At 40.1% G+C, this 27813-nt stretch overlaps 1 protein-coding gene and 1 long non-coding RNA gene across 5 annotated transcripts in view; one reads left to right on the forward strand and one right to left on the reverse strand.

Moving 5' to 3' along the window:
• The window catches only part of GRM5 (glutamate metabotropic receptor 5), a 384531-nt gene that overhangs the window by 130683 nt on the left and 226035 nt on the right, over positions 1-27813 (reverse strand). The window lies entirely within an intron of this gene.
• Positions 1569-22946, forward strand: LOC135322688 (uncharacterized). The gene is made up of 5 exons (XR_010383468.1): positions 1569-1735; positions 3130-3311; positions 11930-12016; positions 14895-15007; positions 21263-22946. It is a non-coding gene; the product is annotated as an uncharacterized LOC135322688 (long non-coding RNA).

Here is a 27813-nt window from a genome sequence, read left to right on the forward strand (position 1 = left end):
ATAACTCTTAAAATTCTTTCATTGGTGGACAACTTGTAATTTCACATTTTTATTTATGTTAATGTCCAGTGAAGTTTATTTCCCTATATGCATTTATATGAATAGAAGATGTGTGTGTGCATATAGATGTGTGTGTGTGTGTGTGTGTGTGTGTGTGTGTATTTTTAATTATACATTTGCATCATTATCCAGAAGTCCTGACTTATAATATAGTGGGTAGTATTTTCCTGTCAGTGTTTACCCTTGTCCTCCCCTGTAATCAACAAATGTTTTAACTCCAAAGCTGTGTGCTGATTGGGCTCAGTCAATCAGGGTAATCTCTCTTGTTGCCACAGTTATTGGTTTAGGTAACCTTAGCCAATATAATTAGAATTTGTATTTTTCCTGACGTAGTCAGAACCTTTGCTGGGAATCGCAAGATGCACACGTTCTCTTTGCCCCTATGGACGATGTCGCATGAGATTTTAAAGCTGCTAATTGCTCTTCTTCCACCGTGAGAGAGAAACCAGCCTGACAGTGGAGCTAAAACATGGAGAGTCACTGGGAAATGGAGTCGCAGTCCTGGTCACATGATACCTAAACTCTGACCACTTTGGACTTGTTAATTACACAAAATAATAAATCCCCTTTAATGCTGAAGCCAGTCTACGTTCGGTTGTTTGCTATTTGTATCAAAAACAAAAGCATTAAATGTTACAAGTAGGCATTAAACTGAGATGTGGCTGTTAATTCACTGATCATAAGACTGTGTCTTTGCTTGATTTGTTACATTAAACATTTAATTGCAAGAAAGAGACTTTCATTTTATTGAAAACTAAAAATTGACAAGGTTTTAGAATAATGTTGCATGTTATCACAATTCCATGGAATGGTATTACTGTTTTCAGATAATCAATTATTGACATGTTTCAAAATATTGGAACTAATACATAGTATTGAAAATGAATTTGTGATCCTTAACTAATTAAAAATCACAACATACAGAATAATGTGGACTTAAGACTGCAAACATGACAGAGTTTTAATTGGTCTAGCCCATCCTGAACCGCTCCTCACTGGTCCATTATCTGAACCACACCCTCCAAATTGCTATTTCTTTAGTCTGACCATCAGCACTCATTTTCAACTTTTAACATACTGCAGTAGTTGGCTAATTCTTTCCATTCTATAGTTTTCTCATGTGTTCGTTCATTCATTCATTCATTCATTCATTCAACACATTTATTTAGCAGCTCCTATATACCAGGCAATGAACTTAGGTGCAAAACACTCAATATAAAAAAAATATATATATATATATATATTTGATGCCATAATAGTGAATAAAAATATTAACACTGAGATCACATAATAATTGTAGTTACAAATTGATTACAACAAGGGAAAGAAGTACAATGAAGAAATATGAGAAGCTGACTCAACCTTATCTGGGGACCAGGAAGACTTCCAAGAAGTGAACATTTAATCTGAGCTCAAAAGATGAGTGATAATTAACCAAGTAAAGAAATATGCCAGTAATAATTAACCAGTTAAATCAGTATCCTGGGACGAAGTGTCCTATTTGAAGCCATATTTGAAGTCCCTGAGGTCTGAACGAGCATGACTCATTTACAGAAATAAAAGAGGGCCAGGGCAGAGCGTGAGAGGGAGAGCGGCACATCACAGGAAACTCAGGCCACTTTCAAGATTTCAGTCTTCGTCTTAAGGACAATGAAAAGTCGCTGAAGAGTTTCAGGTAAGCAATGACATGATCAGGTTTGCAGTTTAGAAGTCCCACTCCATATCCAGGTTATAATATGAAAAATTAGTGATAAGAGGCAAAAGTAGAAGACACAGTTGTAAACGAAGATGCATCTGCACTGATTCAGGAGAGAGATCACGGTAGCTTGGATGATGGTAGCGCAGATGGGAACAGTGAAGAAATTTGAGAGATAATAAAGAATGGAACTGTGGGATTTTCAGACCCACTGGCTATATGAAGAGGAATAGAGGATTCTATGACTTCCACATCTCCTCCTTAAACAACTGGAGGGCTATTTCTAGCATTCATTGAGGGAAGGCACAGAGAATAATCAGGTTTTGGGCAAAGATTATAAACACTATTTTAAAAATAGTGACTTGCTAATATAAAAGTAGAGATATTAGATATTCTGGCTTGGGACTCCAGAGACTTTGCATTGGAGACATGAATCTGAGAGTGAGGAGTCAGTACTTTTAGGGTATAAAAGAAATCAAATGCAAACTATCTATGTAAATGTATGTTATGTATGTGTACATTCCAACTATTCTAACTCTCTGTCTCTCTATCATCTGAATTCTATTGTCTTATGTTACTGGAAAGTCCACTCATAGAATTGGCTTCACATTATCATAATAACCTGGGGCTCAAATTATTTTATTAACTCTTTTAATTTACAAGCTGGGAGGGAAGTTGGATTAAATTGGTTTGCAAACTCTGTAAAAGGTAAGTTGAACAATAAGTGACATTATTCTAAGGAATATTTCTATTGATGTCATTTAGCTTCACCACACTTGATTTGTATTAATTAAATTCAGTAAAACACGAGCTTGGTCACATACTGGACAAATCTGTTTTAAGTAAGACACTTTTCTGCTTTTGAGGTCTTGAAATTGGAACTCACTCTCACAACCCTATGTATCATGGCTCCTCCCTTACTCTTCACTTTTTTCATCCATTTAATAAAAATTAAAAACCCAAAAAGACCTGAGAATTGCTACAGTTTTAATAATTAAGCCATTCATTTGTTTGCACAAACCTCATCTATTACCTTTCTCCTGGCTTCTGGAGATACTGTGCTGACATTCTGTGAGTAGTCACTTTGGTGACACACTCAGCATTAAACAAAAATTTCACACCTTTTTGATCTTTCATCATGTTTATGCTCCACTTCCATCATATAACCGTCACCGTTTTCCTTCTTGAGCCTCCCTGATGGTCTGAAAAGCCCTCAGAAAGAAGTATGTAAGGAAGATGGTGAAGTAGGAATGATGGTATGGGTCCCACTCTGTCTGGAGTACCTCATGATATAAATTTCCCTCTTGACTCTTGGGAGGTCCTTAAAGAGCCTACTTCTATAGACTTAAGATTTTTCTCTTTTTCTAATCCAGAGCTGGATTGAGAGACCCTTTAGATGAAGAGGCCTTCACCACTTAACAAAAGGAAGAGAGTATGTTGGAACAAATTTGGGATAAGAAATTCATCATGGTGTCAAATACTACGGAAACAAAGTAGCTGAGAATTAAGAGGGCATCACAACAAGGCTTTTGCAAGACTCTGTGGCTTCTGTAAGGTATCCTCAAACTAATTCTAAGTCTCATATTCAATGTCCTTCATTGTCTCTACATCTTGGACCCTCTTCTTCAAGACACTTGAGTGGACTTGCTCTCAGAATCCTTGTCAGCATTTCAATTGTGTGTGTGTGTGTGTGTGTGTGTGTGTGTATTCCCTCCTTTCCTGGATCTTCAAATTTGCAGAGGTCTCAACATCTTAAAAAATATAACAGTCTAATTTGCTCTTATCACCACCTGAGTTGTGCCATATTTATTCCTTTTTGTTTACCTTCAAATGTATACTAGCACACTTCATACTTCTTCACCAATTCCTTACCTTTTCAAAGTCATCTTCGTTTCTATTCCTCCTCCAGAAATTGCTTTGTCAAAGTAAATAAATGTTGTCTTTTTCTCTTTGCAATTTTTGTCCTTTTTCCCTTTGACTTGTCTGGAGCCCTTTCCTGAAACTCCTTCCTCTCTTTGGTTTCAGGAGCTAGTGTTTCCTTGGCTTAGAACTGCTTTTCTGACTCTTCTTTTTCCTTTTCATTTCTGGGTTATACTTCCTCTGTTGTCCACAAACTCTAGAAGTTGAGTACCTCCCTTTTGGTTATTCATATCACATGTTCTTTTTCCTGAGAAATCTTACCATTCTTATGATAATTGCTTGTCCTACTCGTTGAACGATCTAGGTTGTAGCCACCACGTGTACTACCACATAGTTATCTATGAAAAGTCTAGTGTTCACATGGAACATCAAGATTACTAATATTGTTAGTACAGTTTAAAATGTGTGGTTCCTGTCTGATTTAAGTCTAATAAACTGACTTCCAGTAAACTAGGAGTGGGGGCCTGGAATAGTTAACTTAATTCCCTGTAGACTAGTACACGTATGTGGGGCTACTGGAAAGTTGGCTGCAATAAAGAGGCAGAGCCTGGAAGATGGAAGCAGCATCATGCAACTTTCTTATGAAAATAATCTAAAAATTTAGCCACAATCTAGCCTTGGAGAATAATTATATTAATGAAAGTACTGAGTTTACAATTCAAATCAGTAAAAAGTAAACATTGATTATAACTAGATATGGCGTTAGACATAATCATGTGTTTCAATAAATTATAAGACTGTAGGCTACCTATCTATTTAGCTTCTATAGAATGTCTATCAGTTATTCAACAACTAAAAAAAAAATGTTTGTGTGCTATTTCTTTTTTCTCTTTAGATCCTACTTATCCTTCAAGGACACATTCTGCTATTAATTACTTCCTGACACTACCCAATCCTCCCTTGTCTCCCAATAATGAGTCAACTGTTCGTGCACTTGCTTGGGATGCTCTGTTTGTGTGCCTGTTAATGCGGTTATTTCTAGCTGCAGTTGGACAGGGTGTAGTCATGTGTTTTCTTGTGTGTACTGCCACTCATGTGTGATCTCTGTGAACTAAAGGGGCCTTCCTCCCTCCCTCCGTCCCTCCGTCTCTTCCTTTCCTCCTTCTATCTTCCTTTGTTCCTTCTCTCCTTTCCTTCTCCCCTCCCCTTCTCCCTCCCTTCATTCTTCTTTTTTTTCCTTGGTATTTTCCACATGTCTGACTCCTTATAGTTGCTCAACAGTTTACTGGTATTTAAATTGAATAGCTTTATTAATCAAGCGACATAATCAGGCAACCCTTTTGGATCAAGCATTTTCAACAATGTCAATTTCATTACTACCTTAAATCGTTAATTTCTCCATTCTAAAACAAAAGCAAAACACTTCCCTCCCAACTCATGTAAACGTTTGTTATTCATAAAGTTTTAATCCTATTTTCAAGGTTCTTTTCCTCCTTATGATTTCTGACAATGAGTCATAGCAACAGTGCCACCACAGTTGGGTCTCAGGGGGCCACTGTCGCCACAAGGCAATGCATTAATTTCACACTGTGGTTTATTAATGGTATTGTCAATACCCCCACGAGGTAGGGGTGTTCGTGAATCCCTGATGTTTCCTAATTACTTGGCTTGCACTTTATTGCGTTACCAAGAAGTCCTTCCCACGAAGTTGCCAACAGGAAAAACAATGCTTAATGGCACTCTGTGTAAACTATGCACACAATAATCTTCTATTACCTTAACATTTTATATCACACTTGTTAATTTGATTGATTGATTGATTTTTTCTTCTGCTAGACTAAAACACATTAATGATTTCCTAGTTATAATGTGATAAGCTATGCATAAAATTATCAGAATGGAGTCTGCCAGCTGGCACTGTCCTCAAACTCAATAATGCCCACTGAAAATACCTCAGTAAGTTTTATTATTTGGAAATCAGTTTTCTGTATAAATTAATTTATAGTTGATAGTTTCAAAAACGTTTACCTGCTTTCGTGCAAGATTCAATTACTATGTGGGATAAATGAAAATTGATTACATGGGACACGATCACTCAGCAGCTAAAAATATTTAATGAATCCTGTCATATGCCAAGCACTGACCTAGGCACTGGCAAATTAGGGGAGACAAGAGATAAGAAGGGTGGCACCCCTATCGAGGGCCTTTCGGAGGGACTGGCAGAAAAAAACAAATACATACACACATACGTAGTAACTCTGGATAGAGATATTTTCTGTAATAAAGGAGAGTAACAGTGGAGGGAACTGTGGCACCTCCACTAGAGTGACCAGGAAAGAGCATCCTGAGTTGATGACATGTGAACTCAGACCCAAATAATGAGGAGGAAGCAGTCACATGGAAGCCTGGGAAAAGAATATTCTGGGCAGAGAAAATGCAAGGGTTCTGGTGCAGAAATAAGCAGTAGTATGTTCTAAGAAGAGAAGGAAGAACAATGTAGCTGAAGCATCATGAACAAAAGAAAGGGGGGAAGTTAGAGATTCCTTTGATGATGCAGAGGGATCCAATCACGTTGAATTTGTAGACCATTTTTTTCTAAATGTGATGTGAAACCTTTTGGACGTTTTAAGCAGAGGAGTTACTGATCTATGTTCAAAGATGATTCCAGCTACTCTGAGGACAATGTACTGTAAGGAAACAAGAGTAGAATTAGAGAGTTTATTTGGGAACCGAATCTAGAAGTCCAGGTGAGGGATAACGTCGGCTTGGAATTGGGAGGTACGAATGTGGGTGATGCCGATTGTGGCACTGGATATATATTTTGAAGCTTAAACACAGTACATGTTGCTGTTGGATTGGATATGACAGGTTATAAATAGAGAGGAGTAAAGGGCAAGCCCAAAGTTTTTGGCTTGAAGAATGCATGGTAGAAACAGAATTAAAGTGGGGATGTCTGAGGGCAGAGTAAGGTTTGTTTAGAGGCACAATTCAAGTTATCTATATTAATATGTAAATATAAAATGCCTATTAGACATTCAAGTTGAGATGTTGAGGAAGCAGCTGAATAATGAGTCTGCAGCTCAAAGGGAGACAATGAATTTCTGAATCAGCAGCAACAGAGATGGCCCTCAAAGCCACCGGAAAAATGAGACTATGAAACAAAGAGCATAGGACGACTGCACTCTGCTCTTCACAAAGCCCCCCTCCTCCCGCCCCTCCTGCTCCCCACCCCCATACACTCCCGCATCCTCTGCCCTGATTGCTCAGCTGGAAGTGGTCCTTCTCCAAACTGCCTTCAAATTGTCCCTCTTTTGTCTCATAGTACTCTCATGGCACTGATTAGATTTTGCCTTCGATTGCAGTTATGTTTTATCTTTCTCTCCTTTACTAGACCTTCAGGCAAGAGTCCCACCTGGAAGCTTCTGGACTTTCCATTCAGTTTGCCTGGAAATGTCATTTCCCTCCCAAGCCCTGCTCTCGCCCTGGCATTTTGTCTAGCCTACACTTATTCACTGAACGGGGCCGTTCCTCCCCCAAACCTTCCCTAGCCTCCCAATCTAAAAGATCCTGGTACACTCCAGATTTTGGTTCTTCCAGGGAAGGAAAGCCAAGTCAGGCGTTCATCATTAAAAAATGTGCATCTCACACCTGTCTACACATGATGCTGGGCAATGAATCATACACACTTTGCATACACATGGACTTCTATATAGTTTCACTGGGGTAAATGGAAATTTTTAATTCAATATGTATGTCTATATGGTGATTTATATTTAGGAAAGTCCTTTCACCAACATTATTTATTTAGTTAACTCATGAGAGTTCTCATGCTAATTAACTCTTAGTCTTACTGCACTACATATGAGAAAAGTAAAGGTTAGACTCCTTTAAAAATGTTATCGAAGTTACAAGATAGCGACAGTAGTGAGTCAAATCCAGAACTTTGCCTACTGCTGCCATCTTCTTTCAGCTTATTCAGAAGTCCCAAATATTTCATTTGAGACTTGAGTTAATTTTTAATCTTTCCCTTCCCTTCCCTACATGTATTTATACACACATTGACAAGCATATGCATATACATTCTCGTTTACAGTAAGCAGTCAAATAGGCTGGACCATCTGGAAAATCCAAAGGGCAGTATGACAGGTGTGATTACAGCCCTGTAAAGTGAAGCTCTGCAATGATCTACCTTTGGTGCTGGACTTAAGTATGAAAGACTTAAACTCTGAGAAGCAGATCGCTGGGTATTTAAATAAATGCCCTAGGGGGCACTAGATGGTGGGTAAAATAAAGTTTCCATGTTAACACCTCACTCTTATATAATCTCAAGTTTCTTTAATTACATTTAATTTTAAATTATTTTATTCCCTGGCGCTATAATTAAGGTGCAAGTGGACAATGAACAAGTTATTTTCTGATGCTCAGGCTATAGGAGGCTTAGGAAAGAACTCAGAATTATATTCTCCAAATTTCCGTACAAAACTCTATAGCACTCATAAAATATTGACCGAGAGTTGGATGTCTCATATTTTAATAAAGTCTATTCGATTTCATCATTAAATATTGTCTAGTGTAAATAAATGTTTAAGGCACATAGCAATATCCAGCTAGAAAACTTTTCACTTATCCTGAGACTATTTTTTTTTTGCTCTATAGATAAATTCCAGAGGAAAAAAAATTACCTAAATATTTTATTCACTAGTCCCAAAGACATCAAAGAGGGACATGATCTCTGTAATTTATCTGCTCACCAAGTAAGGGAATTATATTAATTATAATAAATATTCATAGGTGCGTAGTAGAAGCAGACCTGACTGAATCAGACTGAGCTGAGTTTGAGTCCAGCCGCCCCCTCACCTTATTAGATTAGATCTTGAGCAACTAGTTAACTTCTGTGAAACTCACTTTCGTCATCTGCTCAGTGTGAGACAAAAGCACCACCTGCACATGGTCATTGTTCTGCTTAATGTTGAAATACAAAAAGCACCATTCAAAGCAGACACTACATGAAAAGGCCATTGTGTAGATGAGATAAAAATTCATAATGTAATGCTCACAGCATCCAGTTCTGTACCTGGCCCCGAAGAGGTGCTTGATAAATATTTGTTAAATGAATGAGTACTAGAAACTGCTAACTGAGTTAACCACACTGAGAAGACAACCTGGTGTTTCAACAGTCCTCCTTATGTACAAATATAATATTCATCCTTATTTCATTCAACAAATATGTATCAAAACCTGCTCTGAATTAGGCACTGTGTTAGGCTCTGGGTAGAGTGAACAGGTGTAAGTTTCAGAGAAGTTAGTAAAACGGATCCCCGAATAGTCAACTTCCACACACCGTGATGAGTTTGGTGACACAAAGAATAATATGAACTTATAGGAAGTACTCAACCTTGTTCGAGGAATTTGTGAAGACTGCTCAGAGAGTGACTGAGATGCATGAGCCTGTACAAAAACAGCAGAAGAACAGAGGTGATGAGAGTACGTTGTAGGTGGATGGACAGCTTAAACCCTAGAGAAAGCCTGCTCATCGTGGGTCTGCACAGCTGCCGTGAGGAAATTATATGCTGCAAATGCACCTGCTCATTCCCCTAGGTTTGTAGCTCACTGACCCCTCTGGATCCCTCAGGCACTCTTGTTTTTACTTGCATCTGGACTCAGTTTTAGCAGATCACTTTCTGATCCCCCAGCTCCGTGTTTCCTCCACCTGCTCCAGCTTTGAGGTCGTGCCTGTTCCTCTTGGTGTCTGACAACGGTTCATGGCCCTTCGCTGGCTTCCTTCCTGTGCACTGCTCTTGGCACAAAGACAGAGAGGCCCAGCTGTGGCGCCTGGTAATACAGTTGGCCACCAGACACCATCCAAGAAGCTGGGGAGGTATAAATGGTCCTGATGTCCTGAATCTAAGCACCTTTTTATTCTTTTCTTAATTGAGGAGTCGTGTTTGAAGTTCCTTCTTTATGCCAGGCAGCATCATAGATACAGGGGAATCAAAATAGCCTGTCCTTCAGGGACTCGTTATCCGGCTGGGAAAGTGACATGAAGACAAATGCACAGCACAGCGAGAGAGGTGCTGATGAAACTCTGTGCAAAGCTCTAGTATCACGGAGATGATTCTTATCTAGCAGTCAGCTTATTAATGCAGATTAATAAGAGGACAGTTGAGCATATATAACACAAATGCCTGTATCAGGCACCCCAGTGTTACTATTTTCTGCTTTATTTATGGTTAAATCAACCCTTTTATATTACAGAAATGGTCTTAGAATATGAGAAGCTTTCTTGACCCTGGATTTCAGATATATGATTCAGACTATTTGATTCTAACGTAATAGCTCACATTTTATTTTTTGAACAGAACTCCATCTGTTTTGGAGGAGAGAAGAGAAACTCCATCTTTGTGGGAAGGCGTATTATAAACCTTGAACAAAGAAAGTGACATAATGAAATAGATTCATTCATTAAAATACGATATTGTATGCAATTCTCCAATGACATTTTATTCACGTTGATTTATCTTTTTAAAAGGATGAATTCTGGAATGAGCTACAATTTATTTAAAAGAAATAGCTCCTAATTCGCATGACTTGTCATCATTTGGCACTGGGAGATGAATAACTAAATTCCTATGCTGTATTTAATGCCTCATAGGTGCCGAGGCAATTGAAATGGATGGCGTGATCCCTGTCCTCAAGGAACTATCACTCTAGTCACAGAGATACAAGTTGTTCTGGTGCAGTACGGGGAAGGGCTCTCCTCAGTCAGGGTGGGGTTGGGAGTGGGGGGAGCCATGGAAGGGTTTCTGGGCCGGTTTTTTGACCTCCTATCTTTATTCGTCTCTTTGGTCAATGGTTTGGGTTAGTTTTGTAGATGCAACGTGCATATGTGGAGTTTGGAAGAGAACCAATTTAAAACCAGCATATGGACAAGTTTACTTACCCTGATGTGTGAGGGTTGTGGAAAGCAAAGAGGACCCAGCCCTTTTGGTTCTTCTTTAAAATAAGTGGCCACTAACACTTGAGGGGAAGGTTAAAATGGCAGGGCAGCTCTGACTCGCATATGGTGACCGGCTGGGAAGGGAGGAGGATGAAGCGGGCAGCCAGACAGAGATGCAGGAGCGGATACTGCGTCTCCAACACGGTTCTATGGGGGCTGGAGTCAAAGACCTCATGCCATAAACATAGTTTTATTTCTTTCTCTATTACTGGAGAAAAGGTCACATTTAACATATTTTAATTATTGTCCTTATCCATGTAGTCATTTTTTTACATTCCTGAGAATAATGTGTAGAGGGGACATAATTCTGGCGTTCAGTATTTCAAAAGAATAGTAGATTCTTTGCCCAGCCCTGGAGGGAGACCTGAGAGTGACCTTCTTACTATTCTTATTATAAGCAAGAAGCATTAACTATGCCGTCACAGCAATTAGAAGTACGGTTGCAGATGGACTAGACCCCCATCTACATCCTTTTGCTCGTCACCACCATCTCTATATTGATGTTATTTCATGCACTTCCTGAGCATACTCCTCAGCTGCTGTCTACTATGTCTGCCCGCTGCCACCTGGATAGGCCGCAAATACTTCAATTTCAACATCTGGACACCTATCATTCATCCCCCAAACTTATTCGTCATTTTGTGTTTCATAACACTGCTAAGAGATACTACCTCCCACTGAGGGATTTAAGCCAGGATTTTAGGAGCTATTCAGTTCCCACCTTCTCTTATACTGTCTTTCCTGTGAACACCCAATAAAACAGGCATTTAATCGGAAGCAAGTCCTATCATTCTATCATAAATATCCCTCAGACAAGTCTCTTCTCCAGCCTGTTGATTCTGGTTAGACAGGAAGACTGCAGCGGCCTGCGATCTAGTCCCGTGGTTCCACAGTGAAATTCTTATGATGTAATTGATGACATCACCCTCCTGCTCGAGCTGCCTCAAGTTGAGCAGGAGGATAAAGTCCAGATTACTCACTTAACATGTCCTGCGCTTCTCTTCCTAACCTGACCCCAGCTTTTACTCAGTCCTTATCTGCTATGGCTTTCCCCAGAAGGATTCTCTGCTCTGGAAACACTGGAAGTTCTGTACCATTCTCTTTTGTCTCTGGATAACTCCTGTGAAAGCCTTCAACGTTAGCTCAAACCCGATCTCCTTCAGGAAATTTTCCTAGACCCCCCCAGGCTTCTTAAAGATCCTCTTTTATCTTCCTTTGCATCCTTATCTCATAGCCAGTGTGTTCTAATAATTCATTTTCTCATCTTAAGGGCTCCTTAAGGGCAGGCGTGATAATTTGTTTACCTTTGTCTCTAGCGCCCCCTATTGGGTTTTCAATAGTACAAGCGCTCAGTAGGGGCTCTTGGAGCGAATGGAGGCATGGACCCATCCATCGATGAATGAGTGAGTAAATGAACTGGATTTTGATTAACTGTGGAATGAACTTCAAATAAAAAATAATGCTGAATGAACAGAACCCAACCTTCACACAAAGCCCTATGACATTCTCGAAGCCCTGTGACTGATGTTCTGTGACCCCTAATGAGTTTGGTCTCTCATCAGTAAAGCTTAATTAGTGCTTCAGCAATGAGTGCAAGCTCTTAAAATGCTAGGTGTTAAATTCATGGCTTCAGAAACACCGTCACGCTCATGTTCACTTGGACTAAAACTATAAGACAGGCAACAATACTCCATTTTCAATTGAAAATGCTATGTTCCCTCTTGCCTGAAATAGACATGATGGCGGCTGACTTCTAGCTGTTCCTGAAGATGTCGCAGCTTCAAACATGGGGAAGGTGACTGCTTCTGAGACACAAAGTCCCTTCTCTTAATGCCAGGGCAACCTTCCATGATCGTTGCACCTGGGGGCTGGTGCAGCATGAGTAATCAGAGTGAAGGGGAGGAGAGGTAAACAGGCAGATCTCCTAATGGGAACACTGTCCATCAGAAGGCCAGCAATTGTGCAGTCTCTTTGCTGGACCTCAGTCACTGCACTGAGGGGTCGACTGCAGAGGAGAGAAAATGGAATCTGTATTTCCTACAGCTTTTAACCAACTGGGAAATGAAGGAAAGTGCACATTAAAAAAAAAAAAAACCAGTTTAAAGCCACATACAAAGATGACATGGCATAGAAACAATTCAATTCAAACCCATTCAACAAACCTCTTTTGGAGGTCCTACTCTCTACAAAACACTACATTAGGTTCTGTGGGAGTCAAACTGATAAATGGATGAGAAACAGTTCCAAGTCTCTGTGGTTCTACATAAGTAGCAGTAGAATGTGTCACTAATAGAAATGAAACTGTCACAGTGGCTATATGGAAATACAAAGTATTGTGGGAATAGGAGAGGAAAAGGTGACTTCTGATTTGGGATTTGGGAAAAGCTTCACAGAGAGGCTAGAATCTAGTGGTCTGGGCAGGCTCCCAAACTGAACCCCTCATTCTTGCCTAATTCTGAAAAAAATGAGAAATAAAAGAGTAAAGGCATAAGGCAGAGTATCACTGTAATTACTGAGGATGCTAAGCTGGGAGACTAGTCTAATGGAAAGTCAAATGGGGTTGCTGAAGCCGTTCCTTGGAATTAGGCGGACTTACCTGCCTACCGTGTAGTGCTGGACTGAGCCCACCTCTCCACCTGGACAGGCTGCCCGGGTCAGATTCCTAAACCCAGGACAGCTCTTGCTCTAAAAAAAAAACCCCTGATCACTCCCTCCAGAAGAAATAAAGATGGGCGATCAGAGTTATTCCTCCCAAACTTACCAATCAGAGGAGTCACTCTACCTCCTCAGAGAGAAGTCCAGACCCACACTAATTAAGCTCCCTCTGAGGAAGGAAATCTTAAGAGTAGGGAAGAAACATTCCCAAAATATGACAGGATCTGAGTGGGGAGAGGGAAGGGACATCTCAGTCTGGGGAACAGCTGATTGTGAACTTTGCAGACAAGTCCTGAACAGTTGGAATAGTGTAACGACCACAAACACTCTGTGGAGTGAAACAGGGGTTTAATCCTAACTCTTTTTGGATCTAAACAAGTCACCTGAATTCTCTGACCCTCGGTTTCCTCATCTGCAAGCTGGAGGTAATAGTACTTATCTCACTGAACTCAAAGTCGTAGCTGGGATTATCTCACCTGTCAGAGTGACTGGACGATGGGGTATGTTAAATAATGAGACAGCTTCCTCCACAAGCTGATTTTGGGGTTTTGAGTTTTGTTAAATATCTGTTTCTTCCTAATTTATCGGCTTAGTGAGATCAAACTCCTATGTGCTGGGTTTTCCCGAAGTGAATTAGATCTATTCAGCACATTTAATCCACCACCATATTTCTGTATTAGTATAGGAAGACTCTGGCTTGAATCTGTGGAGCAGGAGAGGAAAACAAGACAAGCACAGGCAGGTACAGTGAACAGCACAAAAAGGTGTCGAGGTAAGAGGAAAGATGACGCAAAACTGAAGTGAAGTGGAGGCATGTGAAGGAAGACTGACCACGAGCAGGAGGGTGGAAAGAACACTGGCCATGATATTATTTTCAGTTCCATCCCAACTTTTTTGATGGGACCAGGCTAATGAGACTGAACAAGGTTTAGACTGAGCCAGCAAAGGGGAGCTGCAATGCTTCAGGGCTCTTCAGATGCATGTTTGAACATTCAGAAGACCACCATGACCATACACAGCTGAAGATGATTCAGGAATACACTTTCTTTTCTTCTAGAAAGGACTGTTATTGCATAAATATGAGTGTTTATGACTATAGAATCATCTTAGGCTATTGATTACCTGTGACTATAAGGGAAAGATGAACTATTTCTCTGGTATACGAATGTTTAGAATGCTAAAAGGCATGCATCATGCAGATTATTGTTAAGAGAAGACAAAGTGATAAACTGATCTTTAAATGAAAGTCATGTTTTTAAATTTCCTGATGAAGTATCTGCTCTTAAATGAGCTCTGAATTTAACCATAGAAACCTTGGCTTTGTGTCAGTTTAATTGCTGAGTTCAGAGAGATAACTTATGTGTCTGGATCAAAGGCTGTAGAATAGTTGGGAGGGATAATTTGCAGCTATCTAGGTGTGGCATCTGAGGATGAGAAAGAAGATAGCAGAGGGCTTGCAAGCCTCTTACTTTCTATCAAATATAGTTTTAGGAGGAGACCAAAAGGATTTGTCTGATTGCAATTTAACAACCTCTAGAAATGACTGTATAATGTGCAGAAATGAGTTTATCTTTAAAAGATGCACGGTTCTCAGTTCCAAATACATTATTTCCATTATTTCTACAGTGCAGGCATCCTACTGGCTTTCTGAGACAAAACACTGAGATTCACTAGGAAGAAACTTTTCACACAAAAGCTTATTTCTACTTGGATCATATTACTGCTTCGGAAGGCCCCAGGTCAGTATTTTTAGGAAATAACTGTCTTTTGTTCTATTTTTGAGGAATTCTTCTAGATCTTAAGTAATTCTATCTTTCCCATTACTAAAGAAGCGTTGATAAGGTTCTAACCTAGTGACTTAGAGTACATGTGCTTTTAATATTTGAATGTTTCCTGATGGGGTTTTCCTGTGTCCTTCAATTATAATGGCCTTGAAAGAATATTTCTAATTTATTACAAATATCAAGGGATCAACACACATCTTTGGTAGTTGTGTTAGTGTCATGGTTAAGAGTGACAGATGATTTGGATGTTAAACTGCTCACGGTGATTTCTTCCTAGGTGGGACATGTGGTTTAAGTGAAACGATCATTTAGGAGACCACACTTGGGCGTTCCAAGTCAGATACACCTGGATTTGATTATGGTATCTGATATTCGATAATGGAGTCCAACTGGGAAAATTCTCTAACATTATAAAATTATTTATAAAATAAATTTCCGAGCTCCAGTTTATTCCTTAGTAAAATGGGTTTTATAATGGCACCTACCTCATAGAATGATTGCGAGGATTAAACAAATGCATGTAAAGTACTGACCCAGGACCTGGCTCGCAGTAAGCCTTCAATATCTACTCAGAGTTACCAACTTTGAAGGAGAGGAATAAAAGAAATCTTTGAACTTCATCAAACTTATCCCTAAACTCCAGAGAAGATTATGGTTAAATTCCATCACTTGGAGAAGGTGATACTGTATTGTATGTAACTTTCTTTTAAAAATACTTTTCCTTCTAACCCCGCCAGCTGCAATTGAAGCACTTATTTCTGGATTGGCACAGGCGCTGATTTAGCACATAATTTGTGTCTCGTGTGTATACAGTATGTAGCGTATATAATTGCTATATATAGTCTACTTATAAAATGCTCATCATGGACTGAGATCCTAAGTCAGCAATTCTCTTTCAAACACAGCTGCATCCAAATGACTCTTTCCCTAGGGAAGGGAGTATTTTTTTTTCCCCCCAAGGCCACACGAAGGCAGGAACAGGGAGAGGAGCTGACAAAAGGCGGTGTTTCTCGGAGGCAGAGCTGCCATTTCCTGACAGGAGCGCCAGAGTGGCCCTTGTGTTTGGTTCTGTCATTAAGGATTGATGTGCTTTTGTCTGGCTTCCCAGAGGAGCAGTTCTGCTTTGTGATTCCTTGTGAGGGTGCGAATAGCACTTTGCAAGTGTCCACTCGATATTCATTTGTTAACCAATAAAATACAATCAACGAATCACTGTAGCAGCTGGGCAAAGTCATGTTCCCTGTCTTCCAATTCTGCAATGTATGGTGGTGCAATGTGCAAATGACACCACAGGGCACCTGCTATAGAATAAAGATTTAGTCCAGTTTTTGGCCTCAGATCCATGGACTGTAGAAATGCCACGTGAATTTAAATCTACATGGATGAAGCTGACCAATAAAACATTGCAAAACTGTGAGTCGATGGGAAAGAGTCAAAGGGAAATAACTTTCATCAATTTCTTATAGCATCTACAACTCAAAAATTAAGGACTTACATTTGATGTCACCTTATACGTGATAAAAATGGTAAGAGCTGTTTTGGAATGAAGTCTAAGATGCTCTGGGAAGGGTAGGAGAGATCAGATCTCCGGGAAAGCTTTCCAAAGGAGAAGATGCTTAGTTATGTGGAAGGATCAGTGAGTGGACTAAGGGAGGAGAGAGTGGCAAGGAAGAGAGTGACACGTGCAAAGACACAGTCAGACGTTCAGCACCCCATGAGGCATTCTGTGTCATGCAGCGCTGGGGAGAATACAGAAGGGACTGACCATGAGGTTCATGGTTAGCTGGAGGTCGGGTCATGTAAAGCCGGGTTAATTGACCTGGACTTTATCTGAGGAGCGACAAGGAATCCTTTAAGCAGGGTCTGATGAGGCTGGATTTGCAGTATTGATGGATTTCCCCGGGCCACTGACATGGAAGAAAGTAGGCAATGACAGTAAGGACCAGAATGAGGAAGAGCGTTCTTGGAACTGGAATCCAATTCCAGTTGTCTGGAGTGAGGTAACCAAGGAAGCTCTCTGGAGAGGAGGCTACCTAAGTGCCATTCTGACTGGTCAGAGCAGAAGCCAGCACGTGCTGGGTTATTTGCCTAACCAACCCTAAGTCAACAGAGGCTCTATTTCCATGAGGGATTCATGCTCCCTGCACCACTGCCATGGGTCCTGGGGGCAAATTTAAATAGGCTTTGGATGTGTGAATACCCCATTATATCTGGGAGTGTGAAAATCTCCCTCTTCACAAACATGCACTGTACAAAAGACATCTGCTCTCAATAGGAAACAATCGTGCTGCTGGGGTTGGCAGGACGGAGTTGGAAAGAAAGCCAGGAACAGCGCTGCTGCCGACCAAGCTGCCTCCTCCAGCTCCTTGCTCAAGGCCCCTTCCGTTCTCTCTCCTCCGCAAATCAGAGAGGAAATGCTGCAGGCTCGCAATCACAAATAGCATCTTTTGAAATTAAACTGCCCCAGGAGCTGAATTACTGTCTCTAACGTTTCTCAGCATCGGGGTACTCCGCAATCAAGAGGTTCCCAACAAGACTCCCTAAACGCAGGCATTGTTCCTTCATCTGTTTGAAAATAAAGCACCTGCAAAGTTGCAGTTGCGCTCACCACGGAAAGTATTGTTCAGTTTCATAAAAATGGTGGGTGGGAAGAACATACTGGCAATAAAATAGAAAAAGGAAGTCTGGGGAAAAAAACAGTTTCCAGTACATCCCTAAGAAAATTTTATTGAAGCCTCTATTATATTTAGGGGCCTGAGAGAAACTTTTGCTGAGCAGGTGACCATGTTACCTGGGACTGGCTTTCTCAAGAGCTAGGAAAGCAGTCATAGTAGGACATGGATTCCCAGAAACTCAGCTCTGTCACTGCTTGTAGCATCCTAGACAAGTCACTTAAGTGCCTTGAACTCATTTTCTCCACTCTCACAGAGAATGTGTGGATAAAAATATAACATGCTATGATAAATTGCTCTGCAAAATATAATGAGCTATTCAACTCTAAAGGATTAAAATTATTTGACAAAAATTTGAAGAAAGCACTCTTTCCTTAGCCCTTAGAACTGTTAATTAACTCAAAAGTATCATTGAGATCTATTATATGCGGCAGGTAGCCTTGTGTACGTAGGTATGAGTGTGTGTGTGTGTGTTTGCGTGTGGGAGGAGAGGGGACAGTGTTGAAAACGGACATTCCAGGTGGAAGGAACAGTGCATGCGAAGTCCCTGCAAAAAGAAGTCCCATGCAAGTTCAAGGGTTTGAAAAGGTCTGTGTCATGGGAGCGCTGAAAATTGAGGTGGAAAAACTATACACTATTAAGGGATGCTGATCATTCAGTGCCTTATAAACCCAGTGTGCCTGTCTGCATCTCAGGAGGGAACAGCTGGCACACTCAGATTATGGTAATTAGGAAAATTCAAGGAAGATTAATGAAGGGGCTGTTTACTCGGTGTAGGCAGGGTTTGGTGACATCATTAAGGACAGTGCAGTACCCACATCCTAGTAATAGTGGGGCCCAGTTATCAGCCTGAAAGCAAAGGAGCAAGGGAAGGGAACAGGGACCTTACAGAGACCCGGTCTAGCGAGTAAAGGGGGCCCCGGACAGGACTGGTTGGGAAAGGATGCAACCAGTTCAAAATAACTGCACAGAAAGGGAGTCTACCAGGAGAGTAAACAACCTGACCTCTTTCTCCTTCCTCCCCCCAGCTTGCTGCTGGTGCCTCCCACTGGCTGAGTCCTTCGGCAGCCTGAGGCAAAGGAGCTCATGGTGCAGTCACTGTGTGTCAGCGGCCAGGGCGCTGGGTGGGGCGGAGAAGAGGCCGCTGTGGATCTGGAGTGACAAATGGAAGGCATGTTCCCTATAAAGGAACGTGTCTTTATTCTAACAGCAATGGAAGCTTCGGGGCTTAGAATCCTTTGCCTCATAGCTCCCAGGGTCCTCATGCCGGCATGTACCCTTCCAGCTCAGAGGCTTTGGATCCTGATTGCTTCTGGGTTCACCACCTGGGCCACGTGTTAGCTCTATGACCATGGGCAAGTTATTTACTCTCTCAGTTTCCTCATCTATACAATGAAAATATTCATGGTAGCTTTTGATGAGGTCTAATGAAACGATTAAATGCAGTAACACATCTAAAGCATTTCAAGCAGGGTCTGGCAAACAGTAGGCATTAAAAAAATGCTTACTCTCCTGATTCATATTATTGACCTTTCAAAGAATAAAGAATCGAAGTTTAGAGACTTTTCCAAAAATGACACAACCAGTCAATGTCAGAACCGAGGGAGAGCGATCCCACCACAACACAACAACTCTAATAATGGTAATCTACACTTCCCCTCGTCACCCCCTTCCCCACAAGATTGTAAATTCCCCAGGGCAAGGATTATAGCTTATTCATTTTGCATTCAAGAAACCATCGGAGTACACAGTTTTTGCTCGATACGTGTTTGATGAATGAGTATATAAAGCGCTGTGACAGAAGGTACAGAAGTAATTACTGGGGGAGAGAGGAGAGCTTCCCTTGCAAGCCTACAATCCTTCTCTCTTGTCCTGTATAAGTAAGTTTAGAAATAACAAAATGTAACTTGGCTTCTTCAAGAAGGTACTGAGATTTAGTAATAAATCACGGACAACTGACATATTGAGTGACTGCTCCGAGGTCCATTACTTTGGTTGAAATGTTTGAGTCACCATTTCTGAAGCCCTCCCCTCCCCCATCCCATTTGGATACAGGAAGGAGAGATGCTCTGTAGGTTGCAGGAACTAACCAGAGCCCACATTCTCTGCAGTCCCGGTTTTTGTTATTGTTTAGTAGCAGAATGATGCATTATTCAAGGTACCATTCAATGAGACACTTTTAGTGGTCTCCTTGGAGTTTTATTCATTTCATCTGGTGTTGAGTATGGGGGCAGCCTGGGGCTTCTCTGGGAAAATTAAGGCTGGAAGAGTAGAACCAGAGTTGTGATTTAATGTCTTACTTGGAGGGGAGTAAGATAAGAGTCTTGAATGATAACAGAGCTAACTTCATGATCTGAGGGTTAGAATGGTCTTAGAATGAATCCTATTTAGAGTTTGATGTCAATAAATCCATAAGGAAAAAATTGACCAGGAGTCAGAAGACTTTGGCCATATCATTAACAGTTGGTAGGACAGGGTAATTTCACTGAACTGTAAAATGAAAATAATAACTTGCCTCGTAACATCATTAGAATCCGATGCAGTTTTATCTGTGAACGTGCTGTGAATACTGCAAAGACCAAAGCAAAAGCAAAAAGTTGTTACCTTTCTGTTCGTAAAAATTTGACAATTATGCATTGTTTTTTTCTTCTTGGTGCCTTTAGTATTCATCGAGGTTTGTTTTTCACATTTGGTCAATAATTTCCACTATGCATGGGAGTAGAAAGGTCCCTGTTGTAGAAAAAGAAATGCCTACCTTCCATTCCCTTCTAGATTTGGGCAGATCTTAGCAGATGATAGCAAAATTTGGGAACACTCAGGGTTTGTAACTGCACTCCAGAAAGCATAGTGTCACATTGTACCTCTAACGCACTTTAAACATTTACTCAAAATAACAAATATTTACTAAATATGTACAAAGAGCCAGGTGCTGTTAGCCAAGTGGGCTCTAAATAAATATTAATAAAAATGTCTTCTCTCCCAAGGGAAGTAATGGTTTATTACAGTCTAGTGCAGCAATTAAGAGTAAGAGCTTTGGGGGGAAGGAGGTGGGAAGGGGTAAGTTGAGAGTTCGAGATTTGCGGATATTAGTATGTACAAAATAGAGAAACAGCAAGGTCCTACTGTACAGCACAGGGAACTATATTCAATATCTTGTAGTGACTTATGGTGAAAAAGAATATGGAAATGAATACATGTATGTTCATGTATGACTGAAGCATTATGCTGCACACCAGAAATTGATACATTGTAAACTGATTACACTTCAAATATATATATTTATATATATGTGTGTATATATATATGTATATATGTCTATATACACACATATACATACACAAAAAGAAGAGAAAGAACTTTGGTAAGTAACCTGATTCTAGCTCTCCAAGCTTCCATTTTTGTCATGCCATAGCCCATGTCATGGGAGAATAATTGTATCACAACCCTGATGAAAGAGGTCAATAGTTATAAAGCATGAGCACAGTGTCTGTCACGCAATAAGTGCTCAACTAATGATGACTGTTTTTATTTTTATTAGGAAAGGCTCATGAGGAAACAGGTCTCACCGCGACATGTGCTGCACAGTGACAGAACAGAGGAGGACAAGAATCTTCTTTTCCTGTCCTGGGGCACAGACACTTTTTGCTGTATACCAGAGATGAGAATGTCAGAGCCATGAATGTGATGCTGTAAATGTTCCATGGAAGGAGGAAAAGTAGTCTTTTTCTCCAGGGGGAAGTGTGCAACTTGGCTCAGGCACCCAGGGCCATCTTTGGTGACTTGGATTCATTTGGGGACCTAAATGGTTAAAATGCTATAGGAGGAAAACTCTTCCAAAGATTTCTAAAAATCCACCAAATTGTGGATAGTTCTTCATAAAATTTAAGAAAATAATATTTTTTTTCTTTCAGTTGAAAATTGTACCTTTTAAAAAGACAATACAGGAACAAGATTGACATTGTGAAATTTTAAGATTTATGAATCTTATGGGCTATAATTAACTTATCAAAGTTTTTTTTAAAGGTTTTTGTGAAAAGAACATAGATTTTGGTTTTCACCTCTTTCAATCATGGTTCCTAATTTGATACAGACTTAAGGGCTTTGTTTTATAGTTTCAGTTAACAAGTGAAGGAATGGCATAGAGAATAAATTTTGGAGAAATTTAGAAAGTGGAGGAGGTATCATGGGTTGCAGGGGGGCTGTGGAAGGTTTTATAAAAGATGGAGGCCATGAACTAGGTTTTGAGGGACAATTAGAACAGTGGTGGGTAGGAGGGGAGGGGTAGGAAGATTCTTAAAGAGTAGGAAAGACATGCCTAATATTAGGCATGGGTGGAGGTGCCAGGGTGGGAATGTCAGCTAGCAAGTCAGCTTCAAAATGTGACATCAACGTCTCTAACTTTAGAAGCATGGTATTCATTCAGGGTAAAAATGGAGGAAAATTATTTTGATGGAGACATTCTGGGAGACAGTGATGGAAATCTAGAGCATGTCTTAGAGCTCACAGGTACAGCTGTATAGCATTGAAGAACCAGGCGGTTTTACAAATTCCTGGGGTGCCCTCTTCGAGATGTAGTTGCAGCTTGATCATCACCTAGATGGTAATCAGTTTGCCTCTGCTGCTTGCAAGTGTGTCTGCAGTCACTTCATAAATAACCTTGTGAGATGGAGCTTCATGAGCCCGAGAATGAGTCTGGACGCCTATTTCCTGTTGATGTATATTGAATGCATCTCTAGTGCAGCTGCATTTAGAACTCTGTAAGAATGTGACTACTCGCTCCTGCCTGGGTCTAATCGAGTTGAAAAATTCCAAACATGACTGTAAATTCCACTAGTTCTGCATGGAAGAAAGAGCCTAAATACAGGTCAAGGGACTTTTTTTGGACTCCAGCCTCTGCCTGATTTTTCTTCAGAATTAGAGGTTGTTGTGTTTTGTGTTTTTTGTTTTTGAAAAGGGAGACTTATCTTCTCAATGGTACTTTGGGGTGTGTGTTTTACTAGAAGAGAGTCAAAAGTGGGGAAGAGATTAACATCTATGGAACACTTGCGAATATAAGAAGCCTTTATGTATATTTCAACCTCATGATACTACTCTGAAATAGGCATAATTATGCCTTGTAGAAAAAAAGCATCGTAAGGGTCATTATCTGTTTTGTTCCTCAAGTGCTTAAAATAGTACCTCACATACTAGATGCTCAATAAATATTTGGGAGACGAAAATAAGTTGAATTGAATCTTGCATTTGAAGAAGTCGTAGCAAAGAACAATTTATTTCCCAGGACTTTAGAGCTCCCCTGGGCTAGGCAGGGTGCATAGAAGAAGATACGAATCTAGGTTTGTCTTACTGCACAACATGTGATTTTTTAACTATGTGATAACACATCTCCGTGATGACATTTTTCATAAAAGGAAAAAATATCTACAACTCTCAGTAAATTAGATGTTACCAGTTGAGGATTAGAATTTGTCTAGGAAGCAGAAAGAGCTGCTGATCCCCCCAGGATTATTCTACAAGCGAATCCTTTCCTGATTCAGAGTGGAGAGAGATTTTACACGAATATTTGTAAGCTGCCTTGAATCCTTTTTGAAACAAGGATGGGTAAACAATACACAAATAAGTAAATTCTCAGGATATAGTGTGGTTTCATATTCTTTTCAACAGTTGTTTATTAAGTGGCAATTCTGGATTTCTGTACTGGGTATGCAGGATTAGGGATGAGGGACATAATAGAGGGAAGATACAATTCCTGCCTGAAATAGCTCACAGCTTTATTTTAGGTGGGAAGATAGATCAAATTAGTGTTTTCTAAACCTGGTTGTATGTAAAAATAACACATGAGGCACAGTAAAAATACAGAATTAGGCGACCTGGGGTTGAGTCTGAGAATTTCTGTTTTGATCGTAGCCCAAGATCATCCTGATTCGCAGCCATATTTAGGAAGTCCTGAATTAGATGCACATTAAAATCCCTTCCCAGCTTTAGAATTCTCTGATTTTCTATGATTCTAAAAGTTTCTTGCAAAAATAGTGAGGGAAAAAAAGACGTATGGTTCTGCCAGCGGGACATGGCTCTCAGGAGGAACACTAGGGCACAAAGGAGGAGAGTTGCTGGGAAGAAGGAGAGCTTGGTCTGGAAAGCCACGGCAGCCTGGGCCAGCACCTGCCCAAATCCTGAGCGGCCTAGGGCAGAGGTGCATTCCCTAGGCTGTTTGGTCAGGTTTGGCTAACTTGGGGTGACTTAGACTTCTTGTGAAAACCAAGCCAGTCCAGCTGCTTCTATGTCTGATGTTTCCTACTTAGAAAAGCAGTAAATCATCATGTATGTCTGGGCCTGACTGGCAAAGCTACACAATGTGATGCTTCCTTTCCTGAGAAAGAACTCAGCACAAAAACGGCCTTCTGTGGTGTGCACCAGGAGGAATCAGCTCTCCATCACGGAAAAGCCGACGTTAGTACCTATAAAGGGTTATATATTAATAAAAACATCTGTTAGTCTTTGTGTGTGTTAAGATTGCTTTATAAACACTGAAACATCAGGAAAATAGTTGTTAATGATTTATTACATATAATAATTATATTTGTTAGTGGTAATTAATATGTATTTATTGAAAGGTTGCTATCGCCAAGCACTATGCTTTGAAACTTTTTTCCACAGTTTATTCAGTCTTCGTAAGAACCCTATAAACTAGATCCCTTTTTAATGATCCCCATTTAATGATGAAGAAATTGAGGTTCAAGACTGAGTTCCTTGAGACATCCAGTGGGCAGGTTCAGGGCAAGGACTCAAGCCTACTTCTGTTTGACTCCTCAGCCCATGTTTTAAAACTCTACCCTAAATTAGCACCAAGTTAGTAAAATAGACCTTTCCATACAACGGAGTATTATTCTTTAGTCATTACATTGTTTTTGAAGAATATTTGAAGACATGGGAAAATGCCCATGTACACTAGTAAGCATATATGACACACTAAAAAAAATCCTCACATTTAGGAAAATGTATGTTTGAAAGAAATACATCAGAATTTTATCATTTTTGTCTATGTGTTTGGATTACAGATGTATTTTGTGTTCCGCCCAATACTTCTCTGTGTTTTTCCATAATTTCTGTAATAACTACTTCCAGTCAGAATGATAATTATGTTATTAATTAAAATAAAATATATTAATGTACTAGAAAGATTTTAAGGAAATTTATCAAAATATTGAGGTGGCTTTTATTTAGTCAAAAGAGCCATGAACATGCAAAGTATCACTCTTGTAATTTCTAAAGGCTCCTCAGAGAAAATATTTTTAAAATCCGAATGCCTCAGTTACCATGTAAGATCCTTTATAATCTAGACCTTGGCTGTCTTTCCAGATTTATAATCTAGCCCCTGGGTCTCTTTCAAGACTTAACCCCTAAAACAGTCTGTGAGATGTGGTGTAATTTCTGGTTTTATCAAACCACTTGAAGGCACCATGTTTCCTTACAAATCAATGCCTGTACGTGGGGTTCTATTTGCCTGGAATCACTGAACTGTACGCTTTTTGAGGGCAGGGACCATGCTGCCTAACACTTGTATTCAGTACACTCAACACAGTGCTCACTACGCAGTGAGCCTTCAATACGTATTTGCTGAGTAAATAAATCGTCTTCTTTTACTCACTCCCCCTGCATTTTCAGCAAAACAATGTGGTCAGACCCAGGCTTTCGAGCCGGTGGTGGGTAGCTTTCACACTTACTCTACGTGTTTCCGTTGGGAAGTTTTACAGTGGAGATGTATTCATATACTCCTGATGTAATTTGAAATGTAAAGAGGAGAAAGCATGTTTTGTAGAAATTTTCTCTGGCAGAAAGGAAAAGATGAGCTGTTATAATTAGGGGTTATCATCTTTTAATTCTCTGTTCAAATATCACCTTTCTCCCAAAGTCTTCTTATATTCCCCTTGGGCTCAGTTTGCTTCTCTGTCTTCCCATTTTCCATTTTCCTTTTTTTGTCTCTATATCTACATATTTTAGAGCATTGCAATTATTTATTTATGACCATTTTCCTTACTCTTACATAAGGGAGAGCACGGGGTCTAATTCACTTTTTACTCTAAAGGCTTAACTCTCAGTATACATTCAATAATGACCGAACAGACACAGGACTCCTTTCTCAGATAACGTACTGGCTCCCGAAAAGATCTTGTGGAGAAGGTGACATTTGACTAAATTCCTCACCTGCTTCCAGTTGTTATTCCAAGCCCCCTCCATGATAAGGCATGCTTGGCCATCCTGTTTAAAAGGGCTCCATCCCATCCCATGTACATCACTCTCTACTTCCCCGCTACAGCATTCTCCTGAGGACTTGTTACTGTTAACATGGCATACACATTACTTGTTTATCTCTTCACTGCTTGTCTCTCCTTACTAGGCTATAACCTCCATGAAGACAGCAATATGTTTCTGTTTTATATTTATTTTTTCTTCCTTAGGCTCAAGAGAAGTCCCTGTGTCCTTTTTTTTTTTTAATTGAAGTCTAGTCAGTTTACAATGTTGTGTTAATTTCTGGTATAAACAGCATAGTGATTCAGTTATATATATATATTTTATATATATATATATTTATATATATATAAATTCCTTTTCATATCGTTTTTTATTGTAGGCTATTACAAGGCATTGAAATATAGTTCCCTGTGCTATACAGTAGGACCTTGTTGTTTATCTATTTTATATATAGTAGCAGGAGACATATGTTTTGTTCACTGCTATATCCTTAGGGCTGAAAACAGGCCCTGGCATTCAAGAAGTATCCAGTGGATATTCGTGGAATAAATGAATGCCATGTACAAAATTATGGAGAGAGGCACAGGGGGTGGGAACAGCGGTGTGGCTCTGCTATACAAAATCTAAGCCTTTCTCTTGAATATTGTTTTAACATCCAATGTGTGGCAGTGAACTCAAGATAATACTCTGGAAAGAGCCTGGAGTGGGAGTCTTTTATATTGACTGAGGAGTGCAGATCTCATCAGGATCTCAGTTGTCCTGAGCAGACAATGAAGTGAAGGGAGGGGTGAGCATCCTTTCATTAAATGTAAATAACCTGTTAAGAGGCCACTCAGCCTCTTGCACAAAGTGCTTGAGGGAGTATCTGTCCGACAGTCTGCCATTCACTTTAAAAAACTGCCTAGACCCTGCCTCTCACACAGTTAGCTGGGTGAAGAAGGCTGTGAAGTTGAACCCTACAAATCATGACCAAGATAGTTTTGGCTTGAAACATACTTAATGTGGGTATAACCAGATACCCATCCTGGACAGGGTACAATCTCAACAAAGCTTGTTTTAGAGCACGAGGCTTCCTCCATGCAGCCCTCCAGGATAAGTGGCATGAGAAACAGACACTGAGGTAACTGGCTGAGGTACCTTACTGACAGCCTGGGCAAACAGATTGGGAGCAATAACAAAAGATACATTTGTTTTAGAACATCTGCTGACCCCTTCTTCCTTTTGTCAATGTGAAGCTAACGTGAGCTATTGCTTGCTCAGACCTTTCCCATTTTTAGTTAATAAAAACAGACTGTTTGCTATAAAAGACCACTGGACATTCTCTGTAATGGATAGACGTCCAGTTCATCCAAAATGAAGTCAACATGTTTTAGAAAAAGTTTAAAAGAATGTTGGAGGGCATCTCTCTGTCGAATGTCTCTGAAAATTGTCACGTGCCTTGTCTAAAGACCATTCTGTGGACTCAGACTCATGCAGTTTCTGTAGGACAGTCATTACCAGTGTGTGTGTGTGTGTGTGTGTGTGTGTGTGTGTGTGTGTGTGTGTGTGTGGTGGTGAGGGGGAAGGGGGTGATTCATGTTGAGCTTAAAACCAGTCTTGGCTCAAAACTAGTCCCTGCTGAGAGGGACAAGAGTTCAGTAATTTCTACAAAACCTCAGATGTGTTTTTCCATTAGGCAGAAACAAATATACAGTGGTTAATATAGGAGAACCAGGGCGTAGCATTTTTTTTACTTTTTAAAAATGTATATTTTAAATCTTTAATTTTAGGGGGAAGGTAATTAGGTTATTTGTTTATATATTTAATTGGAGGTACTGGGGACCAAACCCACAACCTTGT

The sequence above is a fragment of the Camelus dromedarius genome, chromosome 12, assembly GCF_036321535.1.
Source record: "Camelus dromedarius isolate mCamDro1 chromosome 12, mCamDro1.pat, whole genome shotgun sequence".
NCBI lineage: Eukaryota > Metazoa > Chordata > Mammalia > Artiodactyla > Camelidae > Camelus > Camelus dromedarius.